This window comes from Protopterus annectens, chromosome 3.part1, assembly GCF_019279795.1.
Source record: "Protopterus annectens isolate FY-2018-M chromosome 3.part1, PAN1.0, whole genome shotgun sequence".
Taxonomy (NCBI): domain Eukaryota; kingdom Metazoa; phylum Chordata; order Ceratodontiformes; family Protopteridae; genus Protopterus; species Protopterus annectens.
In genome coordinates this window covers 44,938,319-44,956,173 of record NC_056732.1, presented here as the reverse complement: position 1 = coordinate 44,956,173, position 17,855 = coordinate 44,938,319, and the positions used below count along the sequence as shown (strand labels likewise).

The window sequence follows — 17,855 nt, the reverse complement described above, 5'->3', positions numbered from 1 at the left end:
ACAATACATTGGTAGAAATCAAACCTTACACCTACACAACAAGTAGAGTTCATTGGAGCAGTGTTCAGTACTCAGTCCTATCTGGTTTCACTCCCAATTCACAGAGTCCATCGATTGAGGCTTCAACTCCAGGTGATACTCTCTCAAACAGTCTCTGCAAGGGAGTTCTTCAGGCCCTAGGTTCTATGGCAGCATCAATCCCAATAGTGCCTTTAGCAAAGCTACATATGTGGATTCTGCAATGGTTCTTTCTGTGTCAGTGGTTCCCAAACTATCACCCCCTCGGTTACCAGATTCGAATAACCAACTCCTATGTACAGGACCTGCTTTGGTGGATGAGGCCAGACATAGAACTTTGGAGTCGTCCATTTCAATCTCCTCAGCCCACAGCCATTGTGACCACGGATGCTTCCCCAAGTGGGTGGGGGGACCATTGCCAGGGAAAGACTGCCCAAGGCACATGGTCCAACTCAGAGGCCCAACTGCATATCAGTGTTCTGGAACTGAGAGCTGTGCTGTTAGCGTTGCAGGCCTTCCATTTGGCTCTCCCTTCCAGGGCAATTACAATTCAATCAGACAATATGTCAGTGGTCTGGTATATCAACAAGCAGGGACTAGTCATGAGAATATGGCAGTGGGCGTTAGCTTCCAACCGCTTTCTGATAGCAACGCATATCCCCGGGAGCTCCAATGTGATTGTGGAAAACTGACCAGATGCATCCTCATGCCTCACGAGTGGTCCCTCAACCCCAAGGTGGCATCAGTAATCTTCAGCCACTGGGGCCAGCCTTGCTGCCATCTTTTCACCTCCCCATCAAGCAACAAGTGCAGCAGCTATTTCACCCTACTTCCCCTGGAGGGAGAGTCACCGAGGGATGCTCTGATCCACGATTGGCCCACGGGACTTCTTCACGCTTATCCTCCCATCCCTCTGATTCCACAATTTCTAAAGAAAGCTCTTCGGTTGAGATGCAAGGTGATCCTCATAGCCTCATTTTGGCCTCTACAAGTTTGGTTCCCCTTCCGTCGGCCTCACCTAGTATACCCGCCATGGATTCTGGACCCTCTACCAGATCTGATTACTAACCCCCAAGGGTTGAGTCACCCAAACCTGTCCAGTCTCAAGCTGACCGCTTAGTTTCTCCACTTCCACTAGTCACCAGGCAAGCTAATCTCTCCTCCCCTGTTTGAGACAACATTCTGGCCTCTCATAAACCATCCACCAGAAGACTATATCAGGGTAAATGGAAAAGGTTCTCCATCTGGTCCAAGGATAACATGCTAGACCCTTATTCGGCTCCAGTAACTGCAGTGCTTCAATACTCTGCTATGTTTTTTGATAATGGAGCCTCTGCCTCTACCGTACAAGTACATCTCGTGGCAATTTCCATTTTCCACAATGGTGTAGATGGCACCCCTCTTATCTCTTTACACCTTTGCAAGGCTTTCCTCAAGGGGACCTCTCATATCAGGCCTCCTGTCAGACAGCCCGTGGAACCATAGAACCTCACTTTAGTCCTTCGAACCTGCTGCGAAGTGCGATCTAAAGTTTTTGTCTTGGAAATCCTTGTTCTTGGTAGCCATTACCTCTGCCAGAAGAATCTCGGAGCTGCAGGCATTATGTATCAAGAGGCCCTATCTGGTCTTTTATAAGGACAGAGTATCACTTCGGACGAATCCATCCTTTCTTCCCATTGTTTTTGAATTCTCCATTAACCAGACCATTGATCTATTAGTGTTTTTTCCGAATTTTGCCAATAGAGGAGAGTATTGCCTTCACTCCTTAGACCTACACAGACAAATGAGATTTTACCTTGACAGGACCAAACCTATCCATAAATCTGAACAGCTTTTCATCTCCTTTTCTAGGCCCAAAATGGGAAAGGCTGTTTCCAAGGTTACATTATCCAGATGGCTAAGGGACTGCATATGTTTCTTCAATTCCCTCAATAATGAACCTGTGCCAAAAGTAAAGCTCACTGCACTAGGTCTGTGGCAACATCTATAGCATTCCATTCCAGGGCTTCCATGGATGACATCTGCACAGCAGCTACTTGGGCTAAGCCTTATACCTTTATCAATCATTACAAATTGGACTTGGTCTCCAGAGGGAGAGCTGCCTTCAGCTCTTTGGTACTCAAATGTTTTTCCATAAGGGCCACCCATGGACCTCAAGGTAGCTTGGGATTCTGTCCCATCAGTGATGAATGGAAAGAAGATTAACATAATCAGATAAAGAAGTTATGTCTTACCGGAACGTTCCATGTGTGTTGTTCATCTTCTTTCATTCATTACTTCCCACCATCCTTCCCCCTCCAAAGACTCCTAGGGGATGCCTTGGGTCTAAGTGGTGCCCTAGGGTATTTGCGCAGAAGTGGCCTCAGCTTTACTTCTTTTTCCCTAGCAAACTCGATCTGAGGTAACAGGGAGAAGGGCATTCTGGGTAGTGACTTAGCTCGAGAGTTTTTATGGCTGGCCCGAGCTTGGTAAAAAGGCGAATTCGGTTCCAAGGGCTTGGAACCCGGCCCTTCAATGATGAATGAAAGAAGATGAACAACATAGCTGGAACGTTATGGTAAGACATAACTTCTTTTTTTTGCTTTCAGAGAATCAGCAATAGAGCTGTTCCTTCTCAGATGAGCACACATTTACATTGTATAAAACTTACTGCTCCTTGAAATGATGCTCTCGTGGAGATCCAGTGTCTTATCTGTCCCTCCCCTTCAGAAGTATAGAATTGTGGAAAGCAAAAACTTCACATTCAGATTAAAAAAAAATGCAGGAAGTACTGCCTGGGACTCCCTAAAATAGATGGAAAAACTAACTATTAGTCAAGTTTAGTGTTCTGCCTTGCTTCAGAGGTATGCACTAGTGGACTGCATTCCTGGACCATGGATAATGTGAGTTCCAACAACGAAATTGTAGAGCTATTAAACCAAATTAATCAGCAGTTGGCAGAGCATACAGCCCAGATTAAGGCTTTAACTGCCAAACAAAACGAGAGGAGTAGTAACCCATTTGGTAGTCTGGGCTTTCTTCTTACTCAACCTACTCAGCCTTCTCAGTCAAATATAACCATTCATTTTGAGCCACAGCCTATGGGTTCGTTAGGTGGCTCACCTGAAAATGGACACAATGGTATTAACAATGGTTTGGTTGGTTATGGGACTTTGACGACTAATGGTATTGGGGACTGGAGAAACAGCAAATTTGACTTTCGGACCAGTATAGGTGGTGTGGCCAGTCAACAGACTATTGTGCACCAGTCCGCATTACACAGGATAAAGTCCTTTGAAAAGAGACTGCTTAGCTTAAAGAAGTTGCAAATTGAAAACTGCTACTTAGAAAGGAGCATAGAGTTGGGGCAAGTCCCAGGGGGTTTACAATGTTGGAAATACCCCAATGGTACAGAAAACAACACTGAAATGCTTGATGAAGTTCACCAGCTTTTTGACCGGACAGGTATAGAGCTCATCAGAACAATAACAAAATATAATGGCCGTAGGTTTGAGCAGCTACTAGGCAAGTTGGACACACTAGAGTATACCAAAAACAAGGTGTATCCGCTATCTACCGATAACTGTGGTAACCCAGCGATTCCAACCAGTCAGCTATCCAAGGAGAACGAGGAAGTGATGTCTCAACCAAGGGTTTTTCAACCAGGTCAGTCAGCATTCCCTTTAGAGGAAGGCCCAAGACAATCCGAGCGACTAAGAAACAAGGAACAGAGGATACCACCAGGAGAAAACAGCGACCGAAGATGCAGGGAGCAAGGCCGAAGACCCGGAACAACCAGTGGAACTATCGGAACCATTATTAGAGGATTTTTCCATGGGTTCACTTTGTCAAGTAAGTGTATACATGGATTACGATTCACATTTTAATGCTGACATTGACATTTTGGGAACTACCGTTCACCTTAGTGAAACAGTTTGCCATGATCATGTTAACGACGAGGTGCTAAATGATTTAAACTGCATTAGGCTGGTAAATTTTGAGCTTTCTACGGACATTGAGACTGTAACTTTAAACACATTAGATAATGGCAATGGTTGGATGTGTACTGGCATGTTCAGCGATAGTGGTCACATAGATTTTGACATTTTGTTTAATGTTATGTCTGAATGTAATGATTTAGGTGTTGGTAGTGGTCCTAGTATTATTGTTAATTGAACTGGAGACTATAAGGTTTACAGTTATTCCAAAAATCTCTTTAGTGTCACACATGCTGACTTGTTAGGGGTTTACATTTGTGCCATGCAGGCGTGGAGTTTTATCTAATATTTTTAATAGATCTGAAACTTTTTACCTGTAAAATGAACCTGAAAGTGTGGTTTAATGGGGGAACTTGTGAGGAACAAGGTTATGAATTGAAGAGACCTAGTTACTCTAATCCCCATCTTAACAGCTTTATAGGGACATACGAGAGAGTATGTGAAATTGATATTAGGGATGGTTATAGAAAACAGCCCTATAGTTCATACAACAATTTGTCTCCTAGTGAGAAAACCCTATTAATGGAATTGGCTACGGACACCAACATCCGGCTAATGAAGCCGGATAAAGGCAGCGGGGCTGTAATTCTTGATAGGCGTGATTATTCTGATAAGATGACCGCTTTACTGACTGAAGATACTTATTGTGAGAGTAACCTCAATGAAATTCACATAGCCTATAAGAGACTGGATCTACTAATAGAGGTTATGTTGTACAAGGGGCAAATCAATAAAAAGGAATATTAATTTTTAAGGAACAATCACCCCGTAATACCAAATATTTTTGGTATTCCTGAAATTCACAAAGACCTAGACCAACTACACTTTAGGCCTATTTTGGACGGCAAAAGGGCAAAAACCTGCTTTTTAAGCAGTTATTTGAATCACCATTTGCAAAAGGGATTGGGAGTATTTTCCTACATTACTAAGGATTCGTGGCAATTTTTGGATCAACTAAATGGGGTTACCGTCACTACAAACGCTTTTCTAGTCACCATAGATGTATGTAACTCATTCTCAGTGATACCCCATGGTATTGGGCTAGAATGGCTGGGAAATACAACTCAGTAAGACTCATCTTTTTGACCAAGACCAAATGAATGTCTTTACTACCCTAGTGGAGACAGTTTTAATCAATAACTTTTTACACCTTGAAGGACAATACTACAAGCAGGTGACTGGTGTGGCTATGGGGGTGGCTTGTGCACCTATATATGCCAATTTTGTTATGTCCTACTAGGAGCAGGAATTCATTTTTTCCAGTGAATTCTGGACCTGTATAAAACACTATACCAGATTTTTGGATGACATATTTGTAGTTTGGGATGGACAAGAAGAAATATTAAAGAATTTTCTCCAATATATTAACCAAACAGTAGAATTCTTTAAGTTTACTTATGAGTATAGCAAGGAGGGGGTGTCATACCTGGATGTCAGTTTAACCATAGACACCAGGAGTAACACCCTGAGATCTAACATTTACAGAAAACCCACATTTTCTAACGCCTACCTGGAATTTCACAGTTGGCACCCTTACCATCAGAAAAAGTCCATTGTAAAGGGACAATTTGTAAGGGCTACCAGAATGGTTACGGGTGATCAAGATTTTTTATTAGAGCTTGAGTTTATGACTGAGTGATTTATTAAAAGAGGTTATCCTGAAGCCCTTTGCAGGATTTTGGCAAAGGAAGTTGAAACGAAAAGAGTGTGGGGGGGTGGCGTGTTTAGGCCTATACTCAGAGGGATTACAGATTCTAATATGGTAAACTGTCCTAACATGCCAAGGAATTGCAACTTAGACTCAAGAAAGATGGGAGATGGGTTACTGTTTATTAACACATTTAACCAGGAAGCTGAATGAGTTACCCATATCATCCAGAAAAACTGGAGACTGTTACAGGCTGATAGTTCTCTCATGGATAAGTTGGGGGTACCCCCCCCAGGTTTGTTTTTAGAAGAGATGGATCTTTCAAAGAGAGTTTAGAATTGGGTAGTCACATTGATTCTAATCAGTGTAGTAGAGCACTTGGTAACTTCAAGTGTGGTATGTGTAGTGTGTGCACACATTCTTGAGACTGGTGGAAAAAATATGTATCAATGGGATAAATCTTTCTTTTCATGGACATTTTAACTGTAATACTAAAAATTTAGTATATATGGCCAAATGTGAACACTGCCTAGGTTTTTACACCGGCAAGACTAGTAGGCATTTTAAAGACAGAATTAGGGAGCATATCTTGGACATAAAGAATGTAAGAACCACTAATGCTCTGGCTAGGCACATGGTAATAAATCCAGGCTATAGACGCAAATTTATTTTTGTCTTACAGCAACTGATGAAGGATAGGCAGGATAGAATTTTGGATCTAGACTTAGATATTTGTGAATTGAGGTGGCAATTGAAGTTGGATGCCACCAATTTTCCATCTATCAATGATAACATCAGTATAACGGCTATATTGAAATTAAAATATACTTTAGGATAAAAAAAAATGTAACCCTTTTTATATGCTAATTTACATGGGTTTGTGTCTGTGTGAATTTTACTATTTGGTATTTTAAGAATAGGGTATGTCCATTGACTGATTTATTAGCTAACGTTTATTACATAGTTATTTAATTTTTCAATTTTCTAATTATTTACTTTTTAAGCTGTATGTATAGAAAGGTTGAGTTTGCATAATTTGTCTGAAGAAGTCCAACAGAGGTTGGATGAAAGCCCTTAACTTGTGGCATCAGCAAAAGTTTTGGAATTTAGCTTCTGTGACCAGTGGTGGTTTGTACTTCAGCGAAGAGGAGAGTATTGCCTTCATTCCTTAGACGTACATAGACAATTGAGATTTTACCTAGACAGGACCAAACCTATCCATAAATCTGAACAGCTTTTCATCTCCTTTTCTGGGCCCAAAATGGAAGAGGCTGTTTCCAAGGTTACATTGTCAAGCTGGTTAAGAGACTGCATACATTTCTTCTATTCCCTCAATAATGAACCTATGCCAAAAGTTAATGCTCACTGCACTAGGTCTATGGCAACATCTATAGCATTCCATTCCAGGGTTTCCATGGATGACATCTGCGCAGCAGCTACTTGGGCTAAGCCTCATACCTTTATCAGTCATTACAAATTGGACTTAGTCTCTAGAGGGAGAGCTGCCTTCGGCCCAGTGGTACTCAGGAATGTTTTTCCATAAGGGCCATCCGTGGATCTCAAGGTAGCTTGGGATTCTGTCCCATCAGTGATGAATGGAAAGAAGATTAACATCAGATAAAGAAGTTACGTCTTGCTATAACGTTCTGTCTGTGTTATTCATCTTTCATTCATCACTTCCCACCATCCTTCCCCCTCCAAAGGCTCCTAGGGGATGCTTTGGGTCTAAGTAGTGCCCTAGGGTATTTGCAGAGAAGTGGCCTCGGCTTTACTTATTTTTCCCTAGCAAACTCGATCTGAGGTAACAGGGAGAAGGGCATTCTGGGTAGAGACTTAGCTCGAGAGTTTTTTTGGGTGGCACAAGCTTGGTAAAAAGGCCAACTCGGTTCCAAGGGCTCAGAATGAATGAAAGACGATGAACAATACAGATGGAATGTTATGGTAATGGACATAAGTTCTTTTTTTTGCTTTCAGAGAATCAGCAGCAGAGCTGTTAGCAGAAATTCCTTCTCAGATGAGCACACATTTACATTGTTTAAAACGTACTGTTCCTTGAAATGATGCTCTCGTTCAGGAGACTCCAGTGCCTTATCTGTCCCTCCCCTTCAGAAGTATAGAACTGTAGAAAGCAAAAACCTTACATTCAAATTTAAAAAAAAATGCAGGAAGTACTTCCTGTGACTTTCTAAAATAGAGGGAGCAACTATTAATCAATTTTGGTGATGTTCATCGTGCTGTACTGCTGCAGTCATCACACTTGGGTTATCCTGTCGTCAGGCGGTCCCGCAGTCGGCCGAATCCCAAAGTCTTGGTCCGGCGTCGGTTGTCGTCACCTCTTCCCTGACGTCAGTGCGACAGGGGTATAAAAGAGACAGCCGACGCCATTTTCTTCAGTCTTTCTTGCCACGCGGTGCCCAAAGCAGAAGCAGTTCACAAGTGCTGGTCGGCCAGCTCCTGAAGTTTTCTAATTGAGTTTCAGCCTGAAGTCTTCTCTAAAGCTAAGTACCCTGGTGGGGAAACTTTTCTTGCCTCAGACCGATGTCAGACAAAGTTAATAATTGTATTTCTTGTGGGAAGCAAATACCTCATAAGGATTTTCATTCTTATTGTATTCCTTGCCTAGGCCCAAACCACGACGTCTCTGGTTGTCGGTTTTGTGCTAGGTTCAACAAACGTACAATAAAGCGTCGGGCAGAATTCGCCCAGCATTATTTCAGCAGAAAATTTAACTATAGCATGCCGTCGGAGCAACCGACATCGGCAATGATTAAAAAATGCAAAGATAAGGACCGGAAGGCAAGGCCAAGACCAGATACCGAGGCCTCAGCAAGGCCTGACGCCGGTTCTCCGGTTTTCAGCGAGGCGCCTTCGCAGCCCCTGACTACCGCTGATTCATAATTTCTGACAGCATCCTAAACCGAAACCGTTGGGCCTCAGGATCCAGTTCCACCTCACTCCTCGGACGTCAGCCCCGACAGGGATCCGGAAACTTTGAATAGACCTTCAGTTTCAGAGGGTGTTTTCAAACCGACAACTGCCTCTGCCAAGCCTTATGCTAAGCTCAAAACCTCCTTGAAAGTTAGAAAACCGGGGCCACACACCCCACCACAGCCCCTATGCCTAAAAAACAGATGTTTAAGATGGCAGAGGATTTTAATTACCCTTATCAGGAGATCCCAGCCCCCACCTGACAAAAGGCCTAGACTGGAGGAAGATTTTCCTTCCTCTGACCAAGCATCCATTTCTTCAGGCAACTCTGATGACCAGGATTACTCCTTCCCTCCTTATGAAGACTCAGATGCTGAAGAGTCCATTCCCTCTGTCTCCCCCCCCTGAAGACTACTCCTTTGGGGAAACTTTACATACCATGAGGGAACACTTCCACTGGGAAGGTCAAGATTACTCTGACTCCAAGAAAAGACTCCGTGAGTTTCTTCTTCTTCCACAGCATAGACCTCTGGCAATTCCTCCAGTTTTAGACATTTTGGATGATCCAGTTTAAACCCAGATTCCTTACCTCCAGCTCCAGCTAAACCAGACAGATACTACCGAGTTCCTGATACTCATAAGTTTCTATACAAAAGCCCTACTGTAGACCCCAAGACCATTTCCCAGGGTCCCAAAGGGGTTAAGGCCTCTACTGCTAAGAATCCACTCCCTTCTGAAAGAGATTCCAGAGCATTAGAAAGATGGGGAAAGAAGGTGTATACTTCTGCCACTTTGGCCATGAGGGCATTAAACTGCCAATTCCACATGCTAAAATACCAACAGTATTTGATTACACAGTTAAAGCAGAAGCTGATCCCTCAGACAGATCAACTAGATTTGAAAGAGATACAGGATTTGCTGCATGCAGCAGAGCAAGTGGGAAAACATACATTACAGTGTGGTTTTGATTCATTGGAAGCCTCATGTAGAGCAGCTGTCACAGGGTCTGTCATACGTAGGCATGCTTGGCTTAAAGAACAGGCCTTACCAGAACATGTCAAAGCAAAGTTATTGGATGCCCCATTGCGAAAGATGTGTTGTTTGGTGTCAAAGCAGAGGAAGTTTTGAAAAAAATGGAAGAAAAGGCAAAATCTATGCAAATGGTTAAAGATTTTTTACAGGTACAACCTCCTCGTTTCAGCAGAAACTGGCCATCAAAAAACTGGTCCTTTCCTGCATCAGACAGACCCCAAAGAGGTAGGTACAGGCGCCCAAGGGGCAGAGGTCAGCCACAACGGTCTTTCAGGCCTAGACAATGGCATACAGCAACTCAAAGAGGTGGAGACGAAAGATCTCAACCTTTCAGGAAACAAACACAATGACTTCCGTCTTCGCCTGCCAAGCAAAATTGCCCTGGCAGCACCTTTGGGAGGGAAACTGGCTCTATTTCCACAAAATTGGCGCATCATAACAAAGGACAAATGGATTCTGGACATTATTACCCGAGGCTACAGATTTCATTTTCACACTTTACCTCGGATGAGAGGCATGCCAAATCTGCCTCCAAACCAATGGGCAGAGGCACAAATGCAAATTTCAGCTCTCATGGATATGAAAGCAATTCAAAAGGTACCTACAAAAGAGCAAGGTCACAGTTTTTACTCAAGACTGTTTCTAGTCCCAAGAAAGGACAAAGCCTGGAGGCCCATCTTAGACCTCGCAATTCTGAACACATACCTGGAGGGTACCCAAATTCAAAATGCTCACTCTACAGCAGCTCCTTCCCATGCTAGGCAAAGAGTCTTGGCTGGTAACATTGGACCTCAAAGAGGCATACCTGCATGTCCCTATTAGACAAGATTGCAGAAGATACTTCAGATTTTTGGCAGGTACAAGGCATTATCAATTCTCTGCACTGCCCTTTGGCTTATCTACTGCGCCCAGAGTATTTACGAAATGCCTGGCGTCAGTAATTGCATATTGCAGACAGCAAGGAATACAAATTTACCCATATCTGGACGACTGCCTGATCCAAGCGGACAGCAAGGACATTCTGTTGCAGCATCTGGCTTTTGTAACACAGCTGCTCAGTTGCCTAGGGTACACAGTAAACAAAAAGAAGTCAAAACTAATACCCTCGCAACAAATAATATTCCTGGGTGCCAGCTTAAATACAACGGCCCAGATGGCTTACCTCACGCCAGACTAACAAAAGCAATTGACTCAATACTTCAAAAAGATAGCAACTTTTACCCAGCTCACTGCAAGGAAAATCCTGCGGGCATTGAGGTTCATGGCATCATGTATTCAACTAATCCCATATGCAAAGCTGCATATGAGAAAATTACAATGGTACCTGAAAAGTGTATGGTCTCAACATGGGCACAGCCTCAAAACAAATATACCTATCATTCCCTGCCTTCAAAAAAAGTTCCTGTGGTGGGCTCAAGCATGTCAAACAAACAAGGGTCTTCCTTTCGTTTTACCTCCAGCAAACCAAACCATGACAACAGATTCTTCAGACTACGCCTGGGGAGCACACATGGCAGGACAGTGCATACAGGGCAAATGGTCTGCAAAACAAATGCATCTTCACATCAACCAAAAGGAGATGCTAGCTGTGCAAAACGCCCTGACAGCCTTCAAGGACCTCTTGCATCCAGGACAACTTCTAATAAGGACAGACAACACCACAGTTATGTGGTACATAAACAAACAGGGAGGAACACACTCCTACCCTTTATGCAGACAGGCTATGACCTTATGGAACACAGCTTTGACCTACCAAGTACAACTACAAGCACAATTCCTGCCAGGAAAGGAAAACATATTGGCAGACGAATTAAGCAGAAACATGGCAGACCCCCATGAGTGGAGACTACACCCACAAGTATTTTCAATGATGACTCAAAGATGGGGATGTCCAGACATAGATCTATTTGCATCCCCCAGCAATTGCCAATTACAAAAATTCTGCACAAGGACTTATCCCTAGCCTGGAAAGTGGACGCTCTATCATTCAGTTGGACAGCACTGACAGTCTATGCCTTCCCTCCACTTCCTTTATTGACCAAGGTATTATTGAAGGTCAGATCAGAGAGACCACAAATGATCCTCATTGCTCCGGATTGGCCACGCCAGCACTGGTACCCATTACTAAGGAACTTGACTCACAGCCCTCCATGGATCTTGCCTCAATTCCCACTACTGTTGACTCCGAAAAACTATCAAACCCGTCACAGCCAGCTCAGAACTTTAAGTTTAGCTGCATGGAGAATTCCTTAAATTATCAATCAACACTTCTCTCAAAGGATGTCCTGAATGTAATTATGGAGGCCAGGAGGCCTAGCACCAGGAAGACTTACTCAGACAAATGGAAAAGATTTTGTGCATGGCACCAGGCTAAAGGTCAAAATTCTTGGATCCCAAACATTCCTCACATACTGCAATACCTAACTGAGATGCTACACAAAGGCCTTTCCTTCTCCTCCATTAAGATCCATGTTTCAGCCATTTCAGCCCAATATAATACGGATCCCCCAATTTTCTCACACCCTTTACTTAGGCAGTTTCTCAGAGGGGCTAAGAATATAAGACCCCACAGAAAACCACCAACACCAACTTGGGACCTGAACTTCGTTTTAGAAAAGTTAACACTACCTCCTTTCGAACCAGCTTTCTCAGCAGAACTACAATACTTGTCTTGGAAAACAGCCTTGTTACTGGCAATTACCTCAGCACGCAGGGTCTCAGAACTACAAGCACTTATGGCAGTGGAACCTTTCATCATTTTCCATCAGGACAGAGTCTCTTCTGAACTAACCCTACCTTCATGCCCAAGGTAGTATCCAGTGTGGCTTTGAATCAGTCCATTCATTTACCCACCTTTTATCCTAACCCACAGAATAAAGGAGAAAGGCTCCTTCACTTTTTGGACATTCACAGACAGCTACGTTACTATTTAGATAAGACAAAGAACTTCAGAAAAACTGACCAGCTCTTTGTATCATATGATGCAGGTTCACAAGGAAAGGCTATTTCAAAACAGACCATCTCCAAATGGATAGCACATTGTATCCGCTTTTGCTACTTGCACCATGGGAAGGCAGTGCCTGTCAATATTAGATCCCATTCTACCAGGGCTACTGCAACCTCAGCAGCCTTTCTCAGAGGGGTTCCAACCAAAGATATTCTGGAGGCAGCTACTTGGAGTTCAGTGCACACCTTTACCAAGCACTACAACCTCCGATTATACTCAAAAACCAGGGCTGGTTTTGCCACTGCAGTTCTGCAGGGCATCCTAGCATCACCTAACCCAGTTTAGTACCAGCCACCCTTCCATAGCATTGGGATTCTACCCAAGTGTGATGACTGCAGCAGTATAGCACGATGAACATAGTACAGTTTTGTACCTACCATAAATGTAGATGTTCAAGTGGTTATACTGCTGCAGTCCAGGTTACCCTCCCTCCATTCCCTCTACATACCAGGGTGTTAGTTACAACTCCATGTACCTTAATCTGTTGGATGCATGTCTATATGGTGTATTTGCTAACAGCTAGTACTATTGCTTTTCTACTAAGGTATTGTTGCATAGCTATTGTATTGCCTTCCTACTTAGGGGCACCTGACATCTGGGGCAAGAAAAACTGAAGAAAATGGCGTCGGCTGTCTCTTTTATACCCCTGTCACACTGATGTCAGGGAAGAGGCAATGACAACCGACGCCGGACCAAGACTTTGGGGTTCGGCCGACTGCGGGACCGCCTGACAACAGGATAACCCAAGTGTGATGACTGCAGCAGTATAACCACTCGAACATCTACATTTATGGTAGGTACAAAACTGTACTTTCTGCCTTGCTTCAGAGGTATGCACTAGTGGACTGCATTCCTGGAAAGAGCTCATGCTGAAACTTGGATAACACATGAACTTGTGCAGCTGCTATTTGGGAGTACAAGTTAGAGGTGGGTAGAAAGTTGGGTAAATATTTAGCTACTGGTAGTGATAGAGCCAGATGAGCTGTTAGAATTCTATTTCATACCATCTGTTTGTTTAAACCCCTTTGTTTGGTAAGGACTGAAAAAGGTCTAAGATCTAGCCTGCCTACAGTGTTTAACTAACAAATAAAAACTGTAACTCTGTGTTTACATTTACCAAGCTACAACTCATTCCACACCTTTTTGCCCCTGCACATGGCCAGAAGCTCCAAAGGCGGTGGTGTCTCCATACTCATAAAGGATCTACACACCTCCAGACTAGTAGCCCAGCATAATGCATGCGAGGTACTTCAGGTACAACTAACACTGGGTAAGATGGCGCTTCAGGTCATAGCCTGTTATAGGACCCCATACATGTCCTTAGACTCCCACTCCACATTCCTAAGCACCCTGGAATCTGTCAAGGTCCAGTCCAGTACTCTCATACTAGGAGACTTCAATGAAACATCTATCAGGATACACCACGAGAATTCTTCTTGTAAAAAACTTCTTTATTCCAAGACACAGTAACAAATGATGATGGATGATAAGCGCTTTCGCGTGCTTCACGCACGCTTCTTCAGATCTAATGAAATACATTTTTATTCTTCTTTTATATAGTGAAAAAACCTCTAAATGAACACAGAGCAGACCAATGAAGACAAACCAATTAAAAAACAATTAAAAACAAAATATATGCAAACCAATAAGAACCCTTCATCTTTAATTGATAGATAAGGCAGATGCATTAACTGCTATTTACCATTTAAACACTGCGACCTGCCTAACATCCCCAAATGTAAGTACAAATATACAGCTATGCAGTATGTTACTCATCTTTTAACAATGCTATCAATGTAATATTACAAAGCATAAACATCACTGAACTCAGTGTTGTAAAAAATGTATGTATATATATATATATATATAAAAAATAATCGATATGTGGAAACATATATAAAACCAAGAGATCTGAGGTAAAAATTCCAGATAAATTCAAATGCTGCCATATGGCGTGTTTAACATACAGCCTCCGTTGCAAGTTGGAAATAAAACACAAACCCTGTTACAGCCCATCCCGTTAGGGATAGTAAGTGCTGAGTGCTTATCTTCCATCATCATTTGTTACTGTGTCTTGGAATAAAGAAGATTTTTACAAGAAGAATTCTCGTGGTGTATCCTGATAGATGTTTCATTGAGTTTATATCTATTTTTTGCTACGGGATACTTTGGGAGAGCTTAGCGGTAATTTGCATCTACATACTAGGAGACTTCAAATAGCCCTCCATCGACTGGGAAAATTTCTCCTGTACCAATGCACTGGCCCAACGCTTCCTGTATTTCATCAGTTCCAATGTCCTGGACCAGCTCATCCTGAACCCCACTAGAGGAAGCAACATCCTTGACCTGGTTATCACTAACATAGGCAACTGTTGCTCTACACCAACAGTCAGTTCCTCTCTGGTTAGATCTGACCACAAACTAATCACCATGGAAATCTACATCTCACTCACACCCCCCACAAATGTGACCACCTTGAAAAACTTCTCCAAATCTGAATTTGGGCTCCGGAAAACAGAGGTGGCTAACTTCATGGTACCCATGCCAATGGAAAATAGCTGCATGACTGCCAAATCATACACAAATGCACAGTACGAACACATGCATAAATGAATGGAACTAGCCATACCCAATAGAACCAAGATGCTGTCTTCCAAAAAAAGGAAGCCAATCTGATGGTCCCCAGCTATCAATAAACTCTACATCAGAAGGAAGAAACTGTTGCAGAAAAAGGTGAAGTCCCAAGACTGAAAAAACTCCCTCATTAGCCTCAACAAAAGTTGAGATCCCTTATCAAATCCTCTAAAGCCAGCTATGAAGGCAGAATTGCAAACAACCACAAAGCCTTCTGTAGTTATATCAAGAACCTCCACGGCAATACCCAGATTTGCTCTGAGTTACTGCACAATGGTACCTCCTACACTGAGCCAACAGATATTGCCAACATACTAGCCGACAGATTCAGTGTTTACTTTACCTCTGTCTCACCCCCAAAGGCCCAGTCACAATACCAGTAGAATGCCAGGTACCGAGCATTTCTGCAGCACAGGTAAGACCTGCATTGTCCAAGGCCAAGAATACAGCATTCATGGCACCTGATAATTTCCCTGACTGTGTTCTACATGAACTACAAAATGAACTGGCACCACATCTGTGTACCCTGTTCAATCACAGCCTTGCCTCAGACTTTTCGCTTACCAAATGGTGCACTGCTGCAGTCATCCTTCTCCATAAAGGGGGAGCGACAACAGACCCTGGGAATTATGGCCCCATTAGCTTGATGAGTCTGACATGTAAAGCTATGGAGCGCATCATCATGGACCTGCTTAACAAGGATATAGGTAATCTCCAAACTCTAGACCCCACACAGTTTGGCTTTGTTAAAGGGTGTTCCTGCCTGCTTAACCTGGTTGACTTCTTCGAGACAGTCACCAAGGCTGTGGATGAGGGTAAGGCAGTGCATACAGCCTACCTCGATCTGGCCAAGGCCTTTGATACCATTCCTTACTCAGGAATTATTGATAAACTTACCAAACTAGACATCAACCCCTATATCACTAGGTGGATTGCAAATTGGCTCACAGACAGAAACCACAGAGTAAAAGTAGCGGATTCCATACCTGACTATTGACCAGTCATGAGTGGAGCCCCACAGGGATCAGTCCTGGGTCCTCTCCTGTTTGGCATCTACTTCTCAGAAGTCCAGGCCAACACAGAGGGACTCTGGCTGACCATGTTTGCAGACGACTGCAAACTGGGAGCCATTATCAACTCCCTAAGTGATGCAGACATCCTACAGAAAGGCCTCACTGACACCAATGACTGGTATGGGAGCCATGGCCTCAAGCGTAATGCCAAAAAAATGCATTATCATTTCCTTTGGTAAAAACTTAGTTCCCACTAATTACCATGTCAGTGGGAGCCCGCCGAACACTGAAGGTGTTATAAGAGATCTGGGCACCCAGGTTGACTGCAACCTGACCTCCGACCACCACATTGCCACTGTGGTCATAAAGCCCTTCTATGTGGCACATCTCCTAATGAAGGGTTTTGCATCCTGGAAGAAAGAGGTCGTCATCTGTCTCTACTCATCCCTGACTAATCATCAAATATAACACCCCATTTGGCATGTACATCACCAGGCACCTGCAACAGCTGGTGAGGCCAGAAGTACCTCACGAAGAGGATCCTAGTCCTTAAACACACGTCCTACATGGACAGACTCAAGAAACTTCAGCTATTCTCTGTCTCTTATCGTCTACCTAGAGATGATCTCTGCTTGACATACAAAGCCCTGTTAGAAATGCTATACCTAAATAAATCCCAATCCCTCCAAACCACATGCTCCGGAGACCTCAACCTCATAAACACAATCAGCAGAACATGCTGGAGGGACAGGTTCATCACCCAGAGACTGGCCATACTCTGGAACAAGCTTCCTATTCATATCAAGCAGAGCACCTCACTAGCCTTCATCAAGAGAAACCTTGATGAGTAGATGGTTAACAGAAAGTTCACCCCGGGGATCACTCCAGTGGCTCTACTGGATAGAGGCAGTGGGAGCTAATGTCAGGCAGCATGATGCCAGGGCATGTTTATGAGCTAGGCTTGTGAAGGCTCCAGGGCCGTTAGCCTAATACAGACCTATGAATCGAAGTGTGTTGCTTAATTTTATTGCACTTTTTTTTTTTTTTCAAATAAAGATTTTTATTCAATTTTAAATGCCTGAATAGTGATTTATTTGCTTATCAGTATGGATATTGGACTGGTATAGATTCATCTGTTGGCTTCTGCTTTTTAACTGGCGGCTGCTGAGGCTTTTACAACCATATCAATATTTAAACTGATGGCTTATTTTATGGGTAAACAGTAACTATGCTTTGGTGTGTTAGAGTGGTCAAACTGATGGCAGTATTTTTCATAAGGTTGGAAAATGAGAGTTGCCATTAGATAAACACATTTATGTCAAAACATACTCTTGGTATGTTTTCATTTACTGCACTGGAAGGCACTAGGGTTGGGAGCTGGGTTATTGAGAGGCTGTGGAACCAATAATTATAAATCTGCTCTACAGATAGTCAGTGTAAAGCGTATTTAAGTATAGCAGGTATTTGCTGTTATCCAAGGCAACTGTGCACATTTATCATATACTGTTAATGCCAGTTTTCCCTTGCATCTTATTTGGTGGTGAGAAATCCAAATCATGAGACCATCATATGTAAACTGGTGTCTGCAGTGCAGGCCA

At 43.2% G+C, this 17,855-nt stretch overlaps 1 protein-coding gene across 2 annotated transcripts in view; it reads left to right on the top strand.

Moving 5' to 3' along the window:
• Positions 1–17,855, top strand: part of DPY19L4 (dpy-19 like 4) — a 1,421,953-nt gene that overhangs the window by 536,909 nt on the left and 867,189 nt on the right. The window lies entirely within an intron of this gene.